Below are 6,777 nucleotides of genomic sequence, written 5' to 3'. Positions count from 1 at the left end.
CGAAACCATGAGTTAAGGTGGGGCCCACATGTCGGGATTTTGTAAAGGATATATTATAAGTGATACAAGTAGTACATGGAAAGTTGAACAAGTCCTAAGAAGGACCCATAAGCCAAATATGGACATAAGCCCTCCAAAAGGACGATTTAAGGAAACGTTTTCGGATGAGTTGACTTGGAGGGCAAAAATGGCATTATAAGTTTGGAATTTGGAAAAATACCAAGAATAAAAGTTGTAGATAATTGAAAGATCTTTCCAATCATAGGTCGTGGGACCTCACACGGTGTCAGAATCAAGAGTTATGGCCATTTTAAGAGCAAGACCCTAAGCTGCCAAATGGCTCCGCCGGCCCCACGTGAGAAGGTCGGTGAAACCGACCTAGGAGAGGTATAATGTCACACCCTAATTTTCGACAGGGTGTGATGGGCACCCGACCCTTACTTAAGGCCGAGCGAACCCGCTGATTCTCGTGATACTCATAACCATCTTCATCGTCCGCAAAACATGACACAAGTACATAATGAAAAAAATTTCGAAAACAAACATGTCTTTCATCTTATCAAATCAAATAAAACCTGTACCGTATGAAATCTGTAATCATAACAAATCTGTAACAATAAGCGTAATGATACATCGGCTTACATAGCCGCTTACAAAGCGACATCTCATACACACGACAGCACATGCAAAGTCTCTAGCACAAAACATGATACCACCACATAAATACTCTCCGACTCGGCGGCCACTGTGAGGAAATAGAGCTCGCCAATCTAGGTCGAATATCTGCAGCTAACATCCTACTGCTCAATGCAGGTACCGCGCGGCATGAAACGCGACCCCAGAAAGGGGTCGATGCGGAATATGTCTTGAGTATGCAAAGCATGGAATACAGAAAGTGAGCATAATAACCAGAATACCAAAATGCTTGCACTTGAGATACGAATCATACATAAGGGGTACAGAAGACAAATATCATAATCAGAATGCCAAAATGCTTACTCCTGAAATACAAATCATGCATATCAGTGTCATGTATCATATCCGGCCCATAATGGGACTGAGTGGCATAAGCAAATAATCACCTCGTACATACGTGTCCCGGCCCTCCAGTGAGGGACTCGGTGAACAGAATCATCATATCATCATGTCATCATATTATCATATCACATATCACATATGGTCCGTAATGGGACCCGGCGGACAGAACGTGGTCGCCACTCCATCTTTGGCGCCACAACACATCATACTTCGGAATATTGCATACCTCCGAACACATCATACTCCGTATCACATCATACTTCGGAATCACATCATACTTCGGAATATAGCATAGTGCGCACGATAACATACCGGCCCGGGACTCGGCGAAAGATATAACAACCATACGCACGAGCAGAATCGTGGGTAACCATATGCATAATTAAAACATTCACAAAGACTCAATAGAATAATCAAAACGAACCATCATTTACAAACCAGACAATAGCCGAATCAAGTTTCTTCCGAATGTCACTCGGGTACATATCAAATAGAACTTTAGAAATCATAGTTACGTGTCAAAATCATATGCATAAAAATCTGAAATATATTGTTTTCATAACTCCGTACATCTCCGTAACACATCATAACATCATAACATATCATATGAGGTGACATTAATCCGGTATGTGGGATTCGCTAAACCAATGTGGGATTCGCCTAAACCAATGTGGGATTCGCCTAAGGTAGCCTTACATTCACCCCCCCCACTTTGGGACTCGAGCGTGCTGCCGAGGTTTGCCTACTTCGTTGGGTTTGCCCCCGGGTTTGCCCCACCATTAGGTTTGCTCCACCATGCCCGGCCCGATACCAACTGATCATACTCCCCGAATACATATATATATAATATATAAATCATCGGTCCGGACTCGACGGATAAATAGGTATTCAACCCTCGGGGTCGGGATGATAGCCACATTAAGTTCTTTCAAAAAATAGGTCGTTAAACCAAACATAGAAAAGTCTCGGGGGCCCACGGACGGGGCATCAAACCAATCCGAGCCCGCCTATGAAAATTAAAGTCATTATACGTCATGAAATCATTTACGAGCATATCAAAGCAATCCGGTTCTGTCTATGAAAGTTACGGACATTTTTAGACATAGGATCCTTTGGGAACAAAATCGTTTATACCACATTTTAAATCCAATCATATCAAAGACATATAAACCATAGCTTGACCATATAAGGATGCCAACATCAAGAAGCAAATATGAATCATAACCATGCTCTCGAACTTAAGAATGGAGTTACCCCAAGGCACAAATCATGTCATACCTTAATCCCGTCTAAGACATGCCAAAAGAAGGAAAGAGTAAGCTTTACATACCTCGTTTGCTTTCTAAGCTAATCCAAACTCAAGTCTCGGCTTCTCAAAATCTACAACAACGTCATTAGACACCAAATATTAGCCATAGGCACCTAATCAATTCTAAACCCGCACTTTATTCCACAAATTGGCGGCAAGATTTCCCTATAAACTCAAAGATCCCCGAGAATTCAACTCGGCCAAATATTCAACAACAATACCAACAACCATATTAACAACATCACTAATCAATTCGAAACGCATTATAACATTAGTAACTCCTTTCTACATAATTCGACGACATTCCATAACATGCAATTCAACCACATACTTTCAAGCTAACATCAACGCTCACAAGTTCAAGTACTAATCCAAGATCATTCAATCAAGATTCAAAAACATTTCCAAACAATCCGCACAATGATCGAAACACCCCGACCAACATACCAAGTCACCGAAATCTTCAACTTCCATAGAAACCACAACAACACATTTCCTTCAAATTCATACTATATCAACAACCACATTTTACAATATCATTCATGCAAATGCAAGAAAACTATACTACCAATATACTAACTTCTACATTAACTCACAAAAGCCTTGACTTGAACTTGTACTATCTAATACTTTCATTTTCATCACATAATCCTCAACACAACAACCAAATTTCACTAAATAAAATTAGTTCATCACTCTTATTCAACACCACACATACACGGCCACAACACACAACACCATATTTTCATGAATTTCATTCATTTCCACATACTACAACATGTGCAATCATCCATAAGACATGTAAAAAGGAGGTTGAATCTTACCTTCTTCACCTACTTCTCCTCTCGGCCTGAGCCTCTGTGGCATCAACGAACGATTTTCTTGTTCCAACAACTACTCCACGTTGTAGAGGACCTTCCAATTAGTAGAGAAACTAGAAGAAAGCAATTTTTCTTGATCAAATTTTTGGGACCATATTCGGCCAGCTATGGCCGAATGGTTGCCCCTCTCTCTTTCTCCATTCTTCTTGAATTTTCTAGGTGTATAAAATGATGAAGATGATTAAATTGTCATCTTATCTCACCATATATAATTAACACATGTGGGCTATGGCCCACATCCCATACGCACGCCACATGACCCCTTTTGGCCATTTTAATGAAATATTTATTTCACTTCTACCAAATTTTCATGAAATGCTTAACTTTCCATAATTCACTTTTAACCCCAAATCTTCCTTATTCCAAATTTACCCTTAACACTCCATGCCAATGAAAAGATGAATATGCAACTTGTGCATTAAAACAAAATCAACAAAACCGGGAATTGAAAATCTTGTTCATAACTTGTCGCAGCCAACTTAAAATATTCCAACGTACAAAATATGGGATATAACATATAAATACCCCCATCAACCCCGTTTTTTCAGCATAATAACATTCCAAAGGGTCCTAGAAAATTCTCTACACACTCCCCTAGCATTATAGTCCGATAAATCAAGAATTTGACAAGATTACGCCAAACTAGTCCGTGAAAGGTGATTGTTCTTGCTTCTACTTGAGCTTGGTGTTGGAAAAGGTTGATGTGGCTGAGTTTTTCAAGTATAAGGTATGTTATTTATCCCATCTTTTATGTTGAGTTTATTTTGAAGGTCTAAGCAAGCCCTTAAAAATGAAACTGTGGTTATGGAAAAAGGTAAGTAGAGTGTTGTATTGTAGTTGTTGTGTTTGTAAATTTTGTTTTGGAACGTGTTGTGGCCGTGTGGATGGACTGATTTATGCATACAAAAATGGTATCTAACATTGTTGGCGTGTTGATGAGATTATACTCCTTATTGGGATGGAAGAAAGTACATATTGTTGTTGTATGTTGAAAAATGTCGTGTGGGATGTTTATGGAATATGTTGTGTATGAATAATAGTGTTGTTGATGTTGGTATTATTGTTGTTGTTGATTGGTTGCTGAATTGTAATTTGGGCTAGGCATATAAACGGGGAGATACGCCGATTTTTAGTGAGAATATAGAGTAGTTTGATTTGAAATTTGGAACAAGTGTGCAATAAAGAGTCTAATGTTAGTGTGAATCCTGTTAAGTGTAGGCTTACGAGCTTGGATGAATAAGCGTAGCTAATAAGAGGTGGAACAGGTATGTAAAGCTATCTCTTCTTTCTTTTGGCATGTCTTAGATGTAAGTAAGATATGATACGAGCCTTCGGGTAACTCTATTCATAAGATCGTATAATGTCTACGGGTTCTTATTCACTTCGATGTTAGCATTCCTAATATAGTCGAGCTATGGTCCTTGTGTCTTTTGTATGATTGGATAGTAAATGTTGCATAAAGAGTTTTTGTCCTAAAGGATTCTATGTTGAATAATGTCCCTAACTTTCATAAATGGGCTCGGATTGCTTTGATACGTTCGTAAAAGATTCTATAGCGAATAATGCCCGTAACTTTCATGGGCGGGCTCGGATTGGTTGATACATGTCTACGATCCCTAAGATTCTCTTTAACGTAGTCCTAATGGCAATTAGAACGGATTTAATATGACTATCGTTTTAATGCTCGACGTGATTACTTACTTATCTATCAGTCTGGTGATGATTTATATGCGTATGATTTCTCGGCTACTCGCTCGTGCTAGGCACGTTATTACTTCTTTCACCGAGTCCGGGCCGGGTATGTATTCGTGCACGGTTTCGGCTGCATTGTTCACCACCTAGTCCCTCGTAGAGGGGGTACAGGTACGGTATATATATATGATGATATGATGATATGGGGATGGCGATCGGATGGCATATGATGATTCTATTCACCCGAGTCCCTCGGCTGAGGTCCGGGTACGGTATATATATATGATGATATGATGACATGATGATATGATGATTCTATTCACCCAGGTCCTCACTAGAGGGCGAGGTACAGTATATATATATGATGATATGATGACATGATGATTTTATTTACCGAGTCCCTCACTAGAGGGCGGACACGCTATATATGCATATGTACAAGATGATTATTCACTTATGTTTCTAAGTCCCATAATGAATTGGATATGATATTGACATGCATGGTTTATGTTTCAAAAGGCAAGCCTTGGTTTTAAGGTTCGTACTATTTTCTATACTCCTTATCAAAGCGATTACGATTAAATTTCTTGTATTCCATCTTTTACATACTCGCACATATTCCGTGCGACCCGCTTTTCTTCGGGGCTGCGTTTTATGCACACGGTGTGTATAGAGAGTAGAGGATACTAGTAGAAGATGTTTTCGGTGGATTGACGAAGCTCCGTTTCCTTAGGAGTCTTTGCCGGTCGAGGTATTTATGTTATGATATCTTGTTTTATGTTAGAGACTTTGCGAACGGTCACGTGTATAACATGTCCGGTTTTGTGGCTACGTAAGCCAAATGTATCATTATGCATTATGTTACGGCATTTCGTATGATTACGTATTTCACTTGATTTGGAAAGACAAAAAACATGTTTTTTTGAAAAGCTTACATTATGCATTCATTTCATGATTTAAGAGTCCCGTGAATTATGAGTATCACGAGGATCGGCGGGTTCGCTACGGCCCCTGGTGAGGGTCGGGTGCCCATCATGCCCTATCAAAAGTTAGGGTGTGACACCCCCTCGCACCTGAACTGCCTCTCTCAACCAACAATAACCATATAAGATCCACACACATGGCTTGGAATAAATAAGATAGGTCCAATATACATAGTTATAGAACAATTATAAGTCATCAAGAAAAGATGAGAACAAGAAAAAAAGAGATAGATAGACTCGACGGGCGATTAATCTCATAACCAAGACCAAGGCATCAAGTATGATTTAAACATGGAAAAAGAATAATCTCGCATGGGGGTAATGCGGCCAAGATCCCGAACTAAAACCAAGTAATCACAACACAAACAATCACGCCATGCAGAGTAGCAGGACCTTAACAGTATTAAATCAAGTAGAAATGGCAAAGTGTAAAGGCACATAAACATAGGGTAAACCGAAAGACACAACACAATACAATAGAGACGATCAGCAGATATGGTATTTGCGAGAGATCATGTAGAGTTATTCATACAAGACAACTCTAAATAGGCACTAGGTGTCCTATGCAGTGATAAGTGTTCTTGCCATTCTTTAGGAATCATATTTTTAGAGTCATAGATGATTCTACAGAGAATACGAAAATAAATAGGAGAAACCAAGGCGAAATTCTAACGGACATACTGTGGACAAATCCGGATAGGTGAGATCGAGTTCTTTTTTGCTTGAAACAACCATTTATTAGTGTGTAGCACATGTGGGAAGCATACTTGATCTCCAATTATTATGATACCAACAAGAAAAAAGCATAGATAGGTCCAACTAGGGTAAGGGAGTTCCATGAAAGCTTCATTTTAAAAAAAGTTTGGGGGTTTTT

Source organism: Lycium ferocissimum, chromosome 7, assembly GCF_029784015.1.
Source record: "Lycium ferocissimum isolate CSIRO_LF1 chromosome 7, AGI_CSIRO_Lferr_CH_V1, whole genome shotgun sequence".
Lineage (NCBI taxonomy): Eukaryota > Viridiplantae > Streptophyta > Magnoliopsida > Solanales > Solanaceae > Lycium > Lycium ferocissimum.
Note: the sequence above shows the minus strand (reverse complement) of the source record.